Raw genomic sequence first — 18,398 nt, 5'->3', positions numbered from 1 at the left:
ATAACAACTCTAGCATAGTTCAACATACATAGCATGTAGTACTAGTGACAATAGTCAAAGTCCCTTTGGCAAAGCAAAACTGTAAGTTAAGGTAAGCAGTCTAACTGAGTACATAGTTAGGAGCATCTGTGTGATGCATCTTACTCAACTTGATCCTTGGTGGATGATTTCTTCCAAATATGAGCAGATGGTGGAAAGGAAATGTGACATTTTTGTATCTTCTATTCTATGGCAATGCTGGGAATCTTGGCTTGGTCTTTTCTAGTTGAGTATAAACCAAAAATCAGAGAAAAAACTCTATAAACACTAGGAAATTAAACTTGAGTTTGCCATTCAGGCCAAAAGGTGCTGGTGACTTTCTTTTTTTTTTTTTTTTCTTTTTCTTTTTCTTTTTCTTTTTCTTTTTCTTTTTCTTTTTCTTTTTCTTTTTCTTTTTCTTTTTCTTTTTCTTTTTCTTTTTCTTTTTCTTTTTCTTTTTCTTTTTCTTTTTCTTTTTCTTTTTCTTCTTTTTCATCTTTTTCTCTTTTTCTTTCTCATCTTTTTCTTTTCTTTTTCTTTTTCATCTTTTTCTCTTTTTCTTTTTATTTTTCTTTTTCTTTTTCTTCTTTTTCATCTTTTTCTCTTTTTCTTTCTCATCTTTTTCTCTTTTCTTTTTCTTTTTCTCTTTTTCTTTTTCTTTTTCTTTTTCTTTTCTTTTCTTTTTCTTTTCTTTTTCTTTTTCTTTTTCTTTTTCTTTTTCTTTTTCTTTTCTTTTCTTTTTCCTTTTTTTCCACCACCTGCTGCTCTCTTTTCTTCACTAAGATTACATGCAATAAATGTAAGGTGTTGCTCAACAGATGAAAGTTGTTTTAGGTGTGTTTAAATACATACTTACTCTCACCTTTAGGCATTGTTATAGATGTACCCACAAGAAATTTTCTTTTAACAATTTCTCATCCTTGTAGTGATCAAAACGATACCTTTCAAGTGTTCTTTTGGGATATTAATAAAATTAGTAGAAAAAATTATGTTAATTCTAGCCAGGCAATTCTTCAGACAATTTGCACTCTTCCAGAACAGAGCTATTGTTACTGTAATTTTGTTTGCAAAATGAAGCTCACAGATGATCAATAAATTAAAAAGACAATGTGGTTGGTGAAAATGCCTACAACCTTGGCAATAAATTAATATAGGATATGGAGGATGTGCCAAAATAAGAATCCAAAATAATGTCCAAAGCCTTTGGGTGTAATTTAACAATGGAATTTGGTAAAAATTTGGTACAGTTACAATGCAACTACATGAGAAAAATAAAATTATGTAATTTCTAAGTTTACTAAAATGAGCAAAATATACTTTCTCTTTTGGAAGTCTATTACTTTTTCTTCCTGAAAACAGTTTTTTGGTCACTTTTGTACACATTACTTTTGTACCTTTCATACATGTAATTATTTTTAAAACTTGTTAAAATTAATATATCATTACTGTAAAAACAACAAATGGTTTTACAAAAAGATATATAAGTTTTTTATTTCACATGAAAGTATAGCTGTGCAGAATTTAAAATGCATAAAAGCAGTATTAGAGGGGTGTGGTTAGTAGGTTGAGATAGCTTCTCCTTCCCCTCTGCTCTGCCCTGGTGAGGCTGCATCTGGGATATTGTGTCCAGTTCTGGGCCCCTCAGTTCAAGAAGTACTTCAGGGAACTGCTTGAAAGAGTCCAGCGCAGAGCCACAAAGATGATAAAGAAGCGGAACATCTTCCTTACGAGGAAAGACTGAGGGAGCTGGGTCTCTTCAGCTTGGAGAAGAGGAGTGACCTCATTCATGTTTATAAAGATGTAAAGGGCGAGTGTCCAGAGGATGGATCCAAGCTCTTCTCAGTGATGTCCAAACACAGGACAAGAGACAAGCTGGACCATCGGAGGTTTCGCATGAACATAAGGAAAAACTTTTTCACTGAGAGGGTAACAGAGCACTGGAAAAGGCTACCCAGAGAGGTTATGGAGTTTCCTTCTCTGAGATATTCAAAGCCCACCTGGATGCATTCCTGCATGACCTACTCTAGGTGATCCTGCTCTGGCTGAAGGGTTGGTCTCAATGATCTTTTGAGGTCCCTTTCAACCCCTAACATTCTGTGATTCTGTAATTCTTTCCTAATTGGCTGGTGAGCTAGGCTTCTTGCCTGCTTGCAAGTGCCAGGTCAGCTGACAGGATACAGGGGAAAAAAAAAAAAAAAAAACACAACAAAAAACCACAAAACCAAACCAAAACAAAAAAAACCTCTCAATAAAATCTCCGATCTCAAGATCTCTTGCCAGCAGGTACCTACCATGGTAACAACTCGGACAAAGGGTGTTAAACATGCAGTAGGTTCCCAGACTGAGTCTCTCTGCAAGCATGCTGGTGTTCAGGCTTCTAGCTGCAGTGAGTGTTCGAGCCTGGCACTTGGTGTGGAGGGTGAAGGAGACACCTGTGTCAGGTGTGACCAGGTGAATTGTCTCTTAAATTTGGTAGCTGAGCTGAAGGATGAAGTGGCTGAGCTGAAAGCAGAAGTAGCAAGGCTCAGGACCATACGAGAATGTGAAAGGGAGTTGGATATGTGGGAACAGGCTTTGAAACCCTCTCCAGTTGAGGGGAGCAGTGGAGGGTGGATACGGGTCCCTGTCAGGGGAAGCAAAGGGAATGCACCCCGACCCTCTTCCCCTCCCCCACTGCCCTTGAGCAATAACTATGAGACTCTGCAGGCTGAGGGCAATGTGGATGAGAGTATTGTAGAGGAACCAATCAAGGAGATGCCAAAGACGAAGCAGCCCCCCCAAACCTTAAGGACCAGTGCTACAAAGAAAAAGAGAAAGGCTATAGTTATTGGAGACTCTCTCTTGAGGGGAACAGAGGGACCCATATGTCGTCCCGACCCATCCCATAGGGAGGTGTGCTGCCTACCTGGGGCTCGGGTGAGGGACATCACCCAAAGGTTACCTAAACTAATCCAGCCCTCTGACTATTACCCATTGCTGGTAATTCAGGCTGGAAGTGAAGAAATTGAAAAGAGCAGCACCAGGAAGATTAAAAAGGAATTTAAGGCCCTTGGGAAATCGATTGACGGGGCAGGAGCTCAAGTGGTGTTCTGCTCAGTTCCCTCAGCAGCTGTGGTGTACACTGAGAGGAACAGGAAAACCCACACCATCAACAGTTGGCTTAGGAGATGGTGCCAGCAGCGGAATTTTGGCTTCTTTGATCACGGGGCAACTCTTACTGCACCTGACCTGCTGGACCAAGATGGGTTGAATTTATCTAGAAAGGGTAAGAGGGTGCTGGCACTGGGGTTGGCAGGACTCATTGGGAGGGCTTTAAACTAGGTCTGAAGGGGGTGGGTGTGGAAACCAGTCTCCCTGGAGAGGAGGGAGGACCACACAAACTGGTGAAATCAGCAGCCCAGCTGAAGTGCATGTACACCAATGCACGCAGTATGGGCAACAAACAAGATGAACTGGAACTCTTGGTTCACCAGGAGAACTATGATGTAGTTGCCATTACAGAAACATGGTGGGACGATTCTCACAATTGGAGTACTGCACTGGGGGGTTATAAGCTCTTTAGGAGAGACAGGCAAGGGAGAAGAGGAGGAGGGGTGGCCCTGTATATTAGGGAATCTTTTGATGCCTCAGAACTCGAGGTTGCAGATGAAAGGATTGAATGCTTATGGGTTAAAATCAGAGGGAGGCCACACAAAACTGACATCCTGGTTGGAGTCTGTTATAGACCACCCAACCAGGACGAGGAGGCCGATGAGATATTCTATAAGCAGCTGGAAGCTGTCTCAAGATCATCAGACCTTGTCCTTGTGGGGGACTTTAACCTACCAGACATCTGCTGGGAACTTAATTCAGCAGAGAGGAGACAGTCCAGAAGGTTCCTAGAGTGCATGGATGACAACTTCCTGATGCAGCTCTTAGGTGAACCTACCAGGGGTAAGGCTCTGCTTGATCTGCTGTTCTCAAATAGAGAAGGGCTGGTGGGAGATGTGATGGTTGGAGGCTGTCTAGGGTGCAGCGACCATGAGATAGTGGAGTTTTCAATATGCAGGGAAATAGGGAGGAGCAGTAACAGAACCCTCACTTTGGACTTTCGGAGGGCAAACTTCAGGTTGTTCAGGCAACTTATTCAGAAAGTTCCCTGGGTAACAGCCCTTAAGAAGAAAGGGGTCCAGGATGGTTGGACCTACTTCAAACAGGAGCTCCTAAAGGCACAGGAACTGGCAGTTCCCACATGCCGTAAGACGAGCCGGCGGGGAAGACGACCGGCCTGGATGAGCAAGCAGCTCCTGAAGGATTTAAGGGAAAAAAAGAGGGTTTATCGCCTTTGGAAAGGGGGGGAGGCAACTAGTGATATGTTTAAGGATGTTGCTAGATCATGTAGAAGAAAAATTAGAGAGGCAAAAGCACAGTTAGAAATTAAACTGGCCGCTTCTGTGAAGGACAACAAAAAGCATTTTTATAAATATATTAATGCTAAAAAGAGGGGCAAGAGGAGCCTCCACTCTTTATTGGACGTGGAGGGTAACATTGTAACTAAGGATGAGGAGAAGGCTGAGATTCTAAATACCTTCTTTGCCTCCATTTTCAACAGTAAGGCAGGAGGACTTCAGGATAACTGGCCTCCTGAGCTGGTTGATGGGGTCAAGGAGCAGTGTTGTACTCCTGAAATCCATGTGGAATTAGTTCGAGACTTGTTGAGTCACTTGGATATTCACAAGTCCATGGGACCTGATGGGATTCATCCTAGGGTGCTGAAAGAGCTGGCAGATGAGCTGGCCAAGCCTCTGTCCATCATTTTCCACCAGTCCTGGCTCACTGGAGAGGTCCCAGAAGACTGGAAACTGGCCAATGTGACGCCCATCCACAAGAAGGGACGAACAGAAGAACCTGGGAACTACAGGCCTGTCAGCCTGACCTCAGTGCCAGGGAAAATCATGGAGCAGATTGTCTTGGGGGCAATCACTGTGCACCTGAAGGATGGCCAAGGAATCAGGCCCAGCCAACATGGATTTAGGAAGGGCAGGTCCTGCCTCACCAACCTGATCTCCTTCTATGATCAGGTGACAGCCTGGTGGACGTGGGAAAGGCTGTGGATGTAGTCTACCTGGACTTCAGCAAGGCCTTTGACACTGTCCCCCACAGCAAACTCTTGGCCAAGCTGTCAGCTTGTGGCTTGGACAGCAGCACTCTGGCTGGGTTAGGAACTGGCTGGAGGGCCGAGCCCAGAGAGTGGTGGTGAATGGTGCCACATCCAGCTGGCAGCCTGTCACTAGTGGTGTCCCCCAGGGATCAGTGCTGGGCCCCATCCTGTTCAATATCTTTATTGATGATCTGGATGAGGGGATTGAGTCCATCATCAGTAAATTTGCAGATGACACCAAGCTGGGAGCAGGTGTTGATCTGTTAGAAGGTAGAAGGGCTCTGCAGAGGGACCTTGACAGGCTGGACAGATGGGCAGAGTCCAACAGGATGGCATTCAACAAGTCCAAGTGCCGGGTGCTGCACTTTGGCCACAACAACCCCATGCAGAGCTACAGGCTGGGGTCAGAGTGGCTGGAGAGCAGCCAGGTGGAAAGGGACCTGGGGGTACTGGTTGACAGGCGCCTGAAGATGAGCCAGCAGTGTGCCCAGGTGGCCAAGAGAGCCAATAGCATCCTGGCCTGCATCAGGCATAGTGTGGCCAGCAGGAGCAGGGAGGTCATTGTACCCCTGTACACAGCACTCGTTAGGCCACACCTTGAGTACTGTGTCCAGTTCTGGGCCCCTCAGTTTAGGAAAGATGTTGAATTGCTGGAGCATGTCCAGAGAAGGGCAACGAGGCTGGTGAGAGGCCTTGAGCACAAGCCCTATGAGGAGAGGCTGAGGGAGCTGGGACTGTTTAGCCTGGAGAAGAGGAGGCTCAGGGGTGACCTCGTTGCTGTCTACAACTACCTGAAGGGAGGTTGTAGCCAGGAGGGGGTTGGTCTCTTCTCCCAGGCAACCAGCACCAGAACAAGAGGACACAGTCTCAAGCTGCGCCAGGGGAGGTTTAGGCTGGAGGTGAGGAGAAAGTTCTTCACAGAGAGAGTGGTTGGCCATTGGAATGTGCTGCCCAGGGAGGTGGTGGAGTCACCATCCCTGGAGGTGTTCAAGAGGGGATTGGATGTGGCACTTGGTGCCATGGTTTAGATAGTCATGGGGTTTAGGGTGACAGGTTGGACTCGATGATCTTTGAGGTCTCTTCCAGCCTTCTTGATTCTATGATTCTATGATTCTAAACTGTCTCAGCAAGTTTCCTATAACGTTGATCTTCAGTGAAGAGTGGCTTCATGCACTACTAGATTTACTCAGTAGTTCACATTGCCAAACTCAGACTATTTCTAAGAAACTAGTATATTTACTTCTTTCTCTTTTCTCTGCCTTTTATAGCAGGACAGAAGTGGACATCGTGCAAACTTTAAAACAAATCAGGTGCAGAGGTTTATTTCTTCTCTTCATTGTACTTAGTAGGAGTACAAAGACTACAGAATATTTTCATAGAATCATTCAGGTTGGAAAAGATGTCTGGGATCCTCAAGTCCAACCGTTAACCCTACTCTACAAAGTTCACCCCTAAACCGTATCCCCCAGCACCACATCTAAATGACCTTTAAATGCATCCAGGAATGGTGACTTAACCACCTCCCTGGGTAGCCTATTTCAATGTCTGACTGCACTTTCTGTGAAAATTCTTTTCCATGACCTTACATTGGGAAGGATGATTCTAAACCACAGAAACCCGAGGAAGCTAACCCCCCATTCTAATATTTGTAATATAAAATAGAGCAGCACAAGATAAAATACAAAATAAACTCTTGTTTCAGAGACAGAAAAATAATTATTTTTCATGTTATTTCTTAGCTTCTGCTGTGCTAACATGCAAGGTGACTGTAAGTGGGTGGGTTAATGCATAGCACTGGTTTTTGATGAAGTGTGCCACATATTGAGTCACAAACAACTCTCCAGTACTTGAAACTGACATTTATAACAGGCACAAGAGAAGTAAGGCAACCCAGTGATTAGCTAAAACCTAACCCATGGTGTTCCAGGCTCCACAGTGTTCACCCTTAGGCTCACCTAGCTGTAAATGAGTCCAAACAATTCCAAGAATACCCATGCTCTTTCGTCTTGTTTGCAACAGGGATGTTTTGATCAACACTGGATAAAACTCATGTTTAAAAACCCAGCAGAACTACAATCACCCACCCCAGTCCAGCCAGGGTTATCTGACTATTTGTAAGAAAGTCTCTTCTCCCTGGTATCAGGTGACAGGACAAGAGGAAATGGCCTGAAATTGTGCCAGGGCAGGTTTAGGTTACAGATTAGGAAAAAAGTTTTTTACTGAAAGAGTGGTCAGGCATTGGAATAGGTTGCCCAGGGAGGTGGTGGAGTCACCATCCCTGGAGGTGTTCAAGATATGGCACTTCACGATTTGATGGCCATGGTGGTCTTAGGTTGACTATTGGACTCGATGGTCTCTTCTAACCAAAACAATTCTATGATTCTATCAAATATCAAGATTTAACACTTCCTTCAGGAAACGTCCTCTTTTTGTATGAAGTAGGAACATGTGCAAACCTGCAGGAAAGGATTATTGGAAAACTTAGGGATACTGAATATAATATTCTCATTCTTTCTAACTGGCATCTCCACATCTCAGTTTTCAGCTTTTTTATATTTGTTATAATTTCTAAAGGCTTAACACTTCTTTTTGCACCCATTTGTCCAGTTCTGTGGTGGGAATAGTAACAATGCTTGAGATGTTACCATTGTAAAGGTGCTCCTCATATTTCTCTTCCAGACAATACTGCCCCTGCTCCTGTAAAAACAAACAAACAAGAAAGAAAGAAAGAAAGAAAGAAAGAGAGAAAGAAAGAAAGAAAGAAAGAAAGAAAGAAAGAAAGAAAGAAAGAAAGAAAGAAAGAAAGAAAGAAAGACAGAAAGAAAGAAAGAAAGAAAGAAAGAAAAGAAAGAAGAAAGAAAGAAAAAGAAAGAAAGAAAGAAAGAAAGAAAGAAAGAAAGAAAGAAAGAAAGAAAGAAAGAAAGAAAGAAAGAAAGAAAGAAAGAAAGAAAGAAAGAAAGAAAGAAAAGAAAGAAAGAAAGAAAGAAAGAAAGAAAGAAAGAAAGAAGAAAGAAAGAAAGAAAAAGAGAGAAAGAAAGAAAAAAAAGAGAAAGAAAGAAAGAAAGAAAGACAGGCAGGCACATTTCTAGCTTCTTCATAAACATCCTGCTGATTTATTGGGTAGAAATTAAAATGGGATAAAATCCTGCTGCCAGAAGCTTACAGGGGGATCTGAAAGATGTTGTTTTGCACTTCCAGTCCCAGGTCAAAGATTACATTGATTCTGGTTTCATCCTGCATAATTTGTTCACTCTTAATTTTAAAGAAGATTCCCTAATTCAACATTTATAATAATGAAATGATTGTCTTTAACGATAATTACTAATTCAGTTTATTGATGAGCATGACACCTTAACACAAATAATTAGATTTAGAAACATAATTAAAATTAATTAACATATGCATTGCCCTTAAGGCTCAGTATTCTCAGGCTCTCTCAGCCTTGCTTATTTTGTTCTGATTTGTGTTTTGTAGAAGAATCCTGGCAAATTACAACTGTTTAGATGAAATTCATGTATTATTGATAAATTTGAATGGTAAGTTCAAGTCTTACTGATTGGTGTCTAGTGAGGCCTCTGTTGTTAAACTCAGGATAGAGTGCATTCTGATGGAACAGTGAACAATGCTTACTTCTCAATAAAGGCATCTTCCATTTCTTTTTATAGAAATGCATCACTCATATCGGTTCATTTGTTAGTAATGGCTCTGCCCTTTTATTTATAGCTATATTACACTAATGACACATCACAGTCAAGTGTGTTTCCCTCTGAAAACTTCCAAAATAAAAGCCTTAAATTGTACACCCTGGCCTGTGCAATTATTGTATTGTACCATCAGCCAGAAAAAAATAATCAGGAAATAATGACCTGTTAATTCAGGTCTAGAGAACATAAAAAGGAGAAGCTCAGAGAAAAGAGATAATCTATTAACATCCCGCTGAGAAAAAGAATAGCTACAAGAGGTGGCTCTAGCTCAGTTGTTTATTTATTCATAGATGCTAACCAAATAAGCTAGAACTATCACAGCAGGCTTTTCTTACATGTTTGCCATATCCTTTTTAGTGAGTTTCCTGTAAGATAAACATAAATCAGAATCATATTAGCTTGCTCATAGAGTAAGAAAGATAACAACAACTACACCCAGATCTAGGAGTTAACTCTAAGAGATCTTATTTTAGGATTGTGGCCAAATGTTCCATGTAATTAATTTAGAAACAGGTCCACAATAAAAAGCAGAGCCCAGAAAGCCTCAGCCATAGAGAAAGTTCAAACGAAGCTATTGATCTAAGATAAATTAAATTGTATAGCAATATGTTCAGCACGAGACTGATCCAGTACAGAAATTATTCTTAGTTGTTTTCTTTCTTTTCCTTTTTTTGCCCTCTGTGTGTGTGCTTACTGAATAATGACCTCCCTTTGCACATTCTGTTTCAAAAAACATTTGAACGTAAAGATATAGACCTTGATCACTTCAAAGCTGTTCTTGAGATAGAAATGTTTTGTTTGTTGATTTTTGTTTGTTTGTTTGCTTGTTTGTTTGTTTTTTTTGACAAACACAGATTTTAAATAACTTTGTTAGATTGAAATCTGTGAAATTTTGCAGCCTATTTTTTCTTTAATACATTTTCCACTCTGTGGAAGAGATTCCAGGGTTATTTTGATATATGCTGAACCTTGATAAAGATTTTTGAAAGGGGTGAAGGGAAGGTAATCTCTGCTTCTGGGAAAGCCCATTCTTTTAACTGAAGGTTGATACAATGTGCATTTAATGATAATTTTTATCTCTGGCTCATGGAGATGCTTCCTAGGAGCTGGTTTTTTTTCTGAGGTATATTAGATTACAGCAAGTGGCATTTAATTCTCATTCAAGGCATAATAAATGTCTATAGATTCCTTGTAAGACAGAATATGTGTCATTGTCTACAAATTTATTGCTATGGTTGCTCAGACATGCTACGTCCAAGGTTTGTCACGTTGCTGTAATGTACGAGTTCTTTCTTATTTCCTTTTCACAGTGATTCAGATAGCATCAAATTAGCACAATGAAAGAATATTTTAAATGCCTACGTCAGCCTGCCTTGATTTTTCTTGTTGTGATGTAAATTATAAAATTATAGAATCATAAGTTCACCCAGGTTGCAAGGGACCTGCAAAGGTCATCTAGTCCAAACTCCCTGCAATGAGCAGAGATATCCTCAATTAGATCACATCACCATCAGATCAGAACCCCATTGAGCTTCACCTCGAATATCTCCATGGATGGGGCCTCAACCACCTCTCTGGGCAACCCGTTACAGTGCTCAACCACTCTCATCATAAAGAACTTTTTCCTAATAGCCAACCTAAGTTTACTCTAATTTCAAACCATTGCCAAACACATATAGAATTCATGTAATGTAGCACACAAATCCACATCAAAACTGCTAAATGATGTTTTCAATTGTACTTCCCAAGATAGCTTTTCAATGTCTAGACACATGAAAATGTTACAATTTGGAATGTTTTTTGGTTTCTCACTCATGTAGAAGCCTTAGAAGTGCAGATATAGTTTTCTGAAAAACTGGAGGATGTGGCTGTTCACTATAAGAGAAAGAAACTGCAAGAAACAAGGGATTGCTTCCTGAACAGAGGACATCTATGGGGAAAAAAAGTAAAACATAAGTGGTTCTCATGATCTCATTTCAGTACTGGCTGTATATTGGATCAATTTTATCTGCATATGTTCTTAGAATATTATCTGGTTTACACATAGATTACTTCAATTTTCTTTATCTACTACTTAAAGAAAGTTCACCTACAAATCCTTTAGAATTCAACAGCTTAACCTCGTATGTAAAGAGAGGTGCTTATGTCATTCAAAACTGATAAGAGGCACATTCTTCTCTTACTTCAGCTCTTCTATTTTAATAGTCAAAGATGAATTAATATTAGCAAGTAACAGATTGAAGGAGTCACTGTCCAAAAGCTCTTGTAATCCAACAGTAAACTGAGCTCACTGCAAAGAATTCTAGATTGGCTTCATCAGGTATCTGAGAGTGCCTTACATCAGAGCTTATGACTAAAAAATTTGCAAATATTAGTTTGAATACTTCATGAATTATTTAGCATTTTTATTCTGAAATTGCTGAAGTGCTTTCTCTTTAAAAAGAGAAGAGGATGTTAACATTTGTTTTATTTTATCAGATCATCTTTACTAACCAACTATTTAACAATTTCATGAAGTTAAATAGAAGAGAATACCAAACAAATCATATCTATAAAGACTAGCCTGTTTAAAAAGCATTTGATGAATAATCTGTTAAGTAATCAGATTCTTCTATAAACACTCATTATAATTTTAGTATCTTTTTGGGCATACATATCTTTATTCTTAAAAATATGATGTTCTGAATCTGAAAATCTAAACCCATTATCCAAAGTCTGCATGTTTTTAATTGAACCATCTGATTTTTTTAACATTTTCAGGATCAGATTTCATGTTTTCCCTTAACTACCCTTTGTGTTCTGTCCTGTACATTCAAGATGGTTAGAAGAGGATGAGTGGCCTTCTGTTCATAAAACAAAACTGTGGAAATGAATTGTTGAATGGGAAACTCTTCTCCCTGCACATCGTGGTCCTGTATCCCTTTAGACAATTACCTCTTTGACAAAGGTTTTGATGCAGTCTGATGTAGTATCATGGATCTGGTAGGCACCTAAAAAATTCCTGTGTTTTTTGATTTGGAAAAGAGTGATCAATGATTCAAAATCTGATGGACACGTGGTTATGAGTGGTGCCTCTCAAGGGATGGTAATAGGCCATTAATGTTTAACACCTTCAATAATGATCTGGGTAATGGGAGGGAATTCAGGATGTCTGTAGATATACTACACTGAGGGGAGGCATTGACTTTTCTGGAGGGAAGGGTTGGTATCCAGATGGCCCTTGACCAGATGGAGGAATGAGCTGGTAGGTTCCTTACAAGGTGCAAAAAGAGAAAATACAGAAGTGTCCAAATTAGCAAAAAATTATTGTACTACAGGGGTTCAAATGACTGGGTAGAATGTCTACAGAAAGAGTCCTGAGGGTCATGGTGGACAGTAAATTGAAAATCACTGGCTTAACTTTATGCTGAGGAAGGCTAACCACATGTTGGGCTTCATTAGCAAGAAAATGGACTCAAATAGCATGAAACTGTCATTCCCTTCTACTTGGCACTTAAAAGCTCCATCTGGAATATTTTGTCCTGCTCAGAGCCTCTAGTGCACAAGAGAAATATGCAAACTGAAATGAATCTATGGGAGAGCCACTAAGACAGCTAGGACATCTGAAAACAGGCTGAGTGAATGAGATGGAGAAGTGAAGGCTAAGGAAGGATCTAATTGCAGTCTTTTGACTTTTTCATGAGGAATGCATAATTTTAGCAATTTACCAGAAATTTTACCAATTAAACAGATCTTGGTCTAATTTATTGCCAGTTACACTCCTTAATATTTTGTATTATGTTTTATTTTGCAACAAAGCCACAGTTATATCACTCTCTTAACACTAATGTGTGATAGGTGAATTACATTATTTTTTGTTGTTGTTGTTATTTTGTTTTTTTCATTAATTCTTTTTGTGCTGATTATGCATGTGCCCTTTTTATCTGGACATATTTATTCCTAAAAAGGTTTTACAAATAAGAACCATGCCAATAAATATTCAACCAAAGAAATTCATAGTAAGGAATATAATAACAGAATTAAGATTTTGGTAAGTTATTTTGCTTTTACAGATCCATCTTCCTGGTAGTGTTTTTGTTACACTTGAATTAAATTTGACTTGTAATCTTTCCAAGTTGATTTTGGAAGGCTCCTCTAATGCAACCAAGCTATATTAGCCCTGCCAAGTTTCTTAGTTTATCTGTGCAGCAATGCATAGTTGCCATGTGAAGTAAAGAACAACATGCTTACTACAGGCTGCTTTAAGGTATCTGGTTGATTTTGGTACAGCTCATGCCTTACTCTTTCTGGGAACTCAGCAGAGAAAAGGGTAGAAAAAGCTGATGACAGAATGGACAAAGCCTATCAACAAACCTGCCCTTTCCTTCCTTCTGAAGGACTAAATATTTTTCCACTAGAGAAATATGGATGAGTTTTCAAAGATAACACCACTTATCTCATTAGCAGGAATGCTATTTTTCAGCAAGAGATGTATTACACTTCTTGTGTCCTTGTTCATTCTGTAAAGGGAAAGGTCTCTCAAACCATAAACTATCCTTCTGGAAGGAAATACAGCGTGAATGACTGAATGAATTGATGTGATCCTCCTGTGCTTTACAGATCTTTACAAGAGAAAATCTGTGATGACATGTTTCAATCTGATATTTATTGATAATAAAGTTTTGGTTGAGGATTTGATAAATCAAATTTTAACAAAATATTAGTTGATAAAAGAGTTCTTACAATCAGGATTAAATTTCTGGTTGAAACAAAAACCCTCTGAAGACCTTGGTGACAACAGCCAGGAATATGACCTGTGTGTAAGGCATAGATCTGGGCTTCTACTGAAACTGATGTTAGGAGAAATAATTATAATTAATCTGAAATATATTTGACAGGGCTGTTAAAAAAGATTGTAAGACTTAAATGCATAGTGGAAGAAGAAAAACCTTCCATATTTTGAGAAAAATCAACTAGACAATCTCTGCACTCATTTCACATTTATGGACAGTATGTAGGCAAATCTGTACATGAAGTTTTGTTCACCAAAGGATGAGATGAATGAATTGAAATAAAATTCATACCACTGGTCTTGTCTAGTAACAGACAACCAGAAGACTTACTAAGCCTTCACATACTCTTGTCTTTAGATGGAGGCTGTTTCATCAACAAGGAAAAATTGTATACTCCACGCATCACTTTAGAAAACAGCTTAGGTATTTTTCATTGATCTTCATTTAAAGCAAAACTGAAGACATGAAGGAAATCTGAAGCTCTTCCTTGTCTGGTAATAAAATACAGATTTGACATCCTAAATCATTCCTACCTTTGAATTCAGCAGGAGATTGTCTCAACAAAAACTGACAAAATGGTTCAATATATTTGTTGTGCACAAAGTGGAGTCTGAACTCATAGACTGAACTTACTGTATATTCATTCATCCTCTCAGCTAGTCTAAGTTACCCTTTGTCTCTCCAGGTATCATAGAAATCAGCAGAGAACTGGAAAAACAGGGGAGCTGTGAGGAAGTTATAGGATTTCACCAGCAGAGGTTAGGTAGTTATCATGGCACTTCTGGAGCAACTGCTGAAAATATGTCCTTCAATCTTCAGCTGCTATGCCAGGAGACAGATGGCCTGAGAATTCCATTAAGTATTCTCTCTAATGAAGTAAATCACTTGTACGGTGTTTCTGAGTGCTCATCTTCTTTCCATGGGAAGCAGTTGTTTTAGACACTGGATTTTGAGTGAGGAATTGTCCCTGGAAGGTTTGAAGATCAATGTTCTCTATACCTAGAATAAAAAGTTTTCAGTGAACAAGTCACTTTCTTACTTTTGACCCCACGCTGAAGTTTGCTGATAAAAATTACTTTCCTGTTCTTGAGTGTTCACCAGTGGCAGCAGAGCTGAGTCCTGCACTTAACTTCTACTTTCTCACTGATGGTTTCACCTTCAAAAATGTCTTCTGATTACATCTGAGCTGACTATGGCACTGCTTTCCCATCATTGCAACACACTCATGAGATGAAAAAAAGTGGTTTAAACTCTTACCTCACTCACATATACAAGGAAGTCAGTGAAAGCCACAAGTACAGGATGCATTCACTTGAAAGCACTTCAACCAAAGTAAAGATGCTATAAATACACCTGGCTGTCATATTCTGCCTTTTATACGGAATTGCACCCATATGTTTTCCAAATGGGATACTCTCTGGCATCCCTCTGTTACATGGTTTTGTGATGTGTTTAGAAATATACTGACACTCAACTTTGTTTCCATTCAGAGTAGAAGACAGGCAGGATGGATGCATGATCTTAGACAGTGGGATTCAAGAACTAATGATTACTGGAGAAACAACTAAAAATTATCAGTCTGACTTCATTAATGTTTTACTTTGAAAACACCTAACGGATGTACTCTAAGTCTTCTCTGTCTTAAAATAATTGCAAATGTATTGTTGGTTGTTTGAGAGTTTGGGGGTTTTGTTTGTTTTCCTCATTTTTCTTTCTGGTTGTTGCCTTTTGTTTTTGTTTGATAGTGTTGTTTACGTTTTTGGTGATTTTTTTGTGTTTTTTTTTTTTAAGTTTGGTTTGCCTTTTTTTTTCTTCACAACAACATGTAGTTTCATACATGTTTTTAATTTTTTTTTCCTTATTACCATATTTCATTCCTGTGTATACTTGTAGTTTTATAACAGTCACACTCAAACCCAATTCTACACAGGAGAAGACAGAATGAAAAAAATCCTGTGTCCACATTACCCATCTGCACACTGGTTAAAGCTAGATGTGGCTAAGGATTAGTGTGTTTCACAAGTGCAGTAAATGCATGATTTTTTTCTTATCTTCACATCATCTCAGCTCTTAAAAGCATTGCTCATTAATAATTTAGGATTTGGACAATCTACATTCTTAGATAAAGAGAAGGGAAAGAGGATGACCTAAGATGATTCTATAGGTCTAAGTATTCTCTATATCTAAGACTTGATATGTTCTGTATTCATTATAGCAGTTTTGTAGATCACTTTTCCAACTCTGTGGTTTTCACTGCATTTTCTGTGACCTTCATTATAGAACTCCACTTCTGAATACACATTTTACTGCTTTCTCTTTTGTTTGTGTCCTGAAGAAGTGGAAGTGGAAAGATGAAGATAAAGTAATGTTTATTAGGGACCCCTTCTGAAATAACGCTTGTACAGATCTGGTTGATATTCTTTAGTGGCAGGGATGGTGGAGAAACCTTTCCTTTAAATATGGTATTAGGACAAAGAGGACACAAATTGGCCACTCCATTACTGATGTTTTTTTTTTGTTTGGTTAGTTTGTTTTTTTTTCTATTTGATTGCAAAAAAAATATTAGCTGCATTATATTAAAATACTTTCTTAATTTTGAGTATTGTGTGTTTAGGGGACAGAAGGCATTTGAATACTATGGAAGTTTTCCAGAACTATCATCTCAATTTTGCTCATGGTAGCTCAGATTTGATTAATGCCTGCAATATTTCAATCTCTTCTCTTTTTACTCTTGAAAATGTATTAAAATCAGAGCAGGAAGCCCTATCTAATGTTATAGATTTATGATTTTCTCATAAAAAGATCTTTTGAGCTGCAATTTTTTCATCAGGCTTTAATAATTTAAATTAAGTTTTCTTGTTGATTGGTACCAAGTTACATGAAATTTGATAAGACCATTACATTTTATAAACCAAAATTGGTTTATGAACTGGTAAACAGCTCACAAATAAATATGAAAGTTTAAGCTGCTAAATCTAGGAAGATTCTGGGTTTAACGAGTTTAGTCCAGCCTCTCAGAACATCTGATAATCACAGAAGAATTACCATTTTCCAGTCCAAGGCTGAAAGGATAAAGGAAGACTTTGCAATGACAGCTTCTCTAAGGAAGCCTGAGCTAAGGCTAAGCACATTGCTGAAGTCTGCCTCTTGCAAGGTCTTCAGGACTCAGTCCAGCACAAGGCAGGAGTCACTGATTAAATGCAAAGATAATTCAGTAAAGTTATGAGGGTATGTGATTACTTCATTGTTATTGAGATGGCTAAAGCAGTACGATGGGCAGACATCAGATCTGAGACAAGCAGGGTGAATCTGATCCATTCCCCTAATGCTGGCTTCTTCAATATCTTAGTGTTGCCAGCACATATACCATAAACAGAAGTGGCCAAAAACCTTGCAAGCTTCTAAGACCTGCCAGAGCACAATTTGATAGTGTCACATAAAAGAAGTTGTCTTTATTTGCTTTGTAATTTTGAAATTGCAGGAAACAACACAGAAACAGCCTCATTGCCCTACATCCCAAAGCACTGTTGTAGTTATGAAGTCATAAAATGATGTATTACCTTGTAAATTCAGTTCCAAATACTCTTGCATGTGCATAGCCACTCTGATCCGGTGGCCATATAGTGCACCTTCCATGGGACCCCATGCTTTATTCAGAGCATTATCCGAACTTCCTGTGGATGTTAATCTGGGGTTCTTTTCATATGACCTATTGTTTTACTGCCAAATTTGGGATGTGGTCGAAAGAATTTTGGATTTTTTTCTCCGCTCCAGGGGTCCAGTTTGATGCTATAGTGGAATTGCATGGGGGTTGGACTAGATAACCTTAGAAGGTCCCTTCCACCCCAAACCATTCTATGATTCTAATTCTGTGAGTCTAAGTATCTTATCACTGCTCTCCCTTTCCTGATTTCTGTTGCTCTGAGTTGTTCCAGCCATTCACAGATACAACTGAAACCTATGAGAACCTTGTCTTGAACATGTTAATGCTACCTTATGGAATTTGAGAAATCAGCTGCTAAATCCTAAACTGCATACTGTAAACAAGCAGGTACTGCCTTGCTGGCTCAGCTTGCTATCTGCAGAATGGGGATAACACTAGCCCCTCACATCAGATTGTACTTTGTGAAGATAAATTAATGCTTGTGGAGCATCACGGGTGCTGACTGCCAGAGAAAAGCCAATGAGGAAATTAATAATTCTGTCTTCGTTGCAGATTCTGAATAGTCTGCAGTAGATAAGGCTTAAGCCCACAAAATGAACAATGAAGGTAAAACAAAACACTGAATAGCTGTTCTTTTTTAATTGATCACCGTCCATTCTGTTCACTCAATGGAGCAGGGGTTCTGTGCAGAAAAAAAAAATACAATGTGGAATTATGTGTTAAAAATCCGTCATATTGCATATTCTCACAGGAACAGAACTAAGGCTCAGACACTCTTGAGTTCTCTCATTTTGTAGCTGTATTTGATTTTGCCACATATCTATCACAGGTTTTCATGTATAAATTTCTCCCTTGCTGTCACCTACCCCTTCCTACCTGCACACAATCCCTTGAACTCTACTTCAAACAATATCCCAATAGACATAAAATGTTTTTTCCACAGATGCTTTTTCCCACAGATGTTTTCCCTATTCGTTGCTTCACTTCTCCCTCAAGTCTCCTTCATTCTTTTGTGCTATTCATGCCCATAATCTCTCTGGAAGGGGAAATGTCTTGGGTTCTTTAGAAGCTGAATAATTGCAGTGCCTCTTAAAGCTCAA

Source organism: Indicator indicator, chromosome 11, assembly GCF_027791375.1.
Source record: "Indicator indicator isolate 239-I01 chromosome 11, UM_Iind_1.1, whole genome shotgun sequence".
Lineage (NCBI taxonomy): Eukaryota > Metazoa > Chordata > Aves > Piciformes > Indicatoridae > Indicator > Indicator indicator.
Note: the sequence above shows the minus strand (reverse complement) of the source record.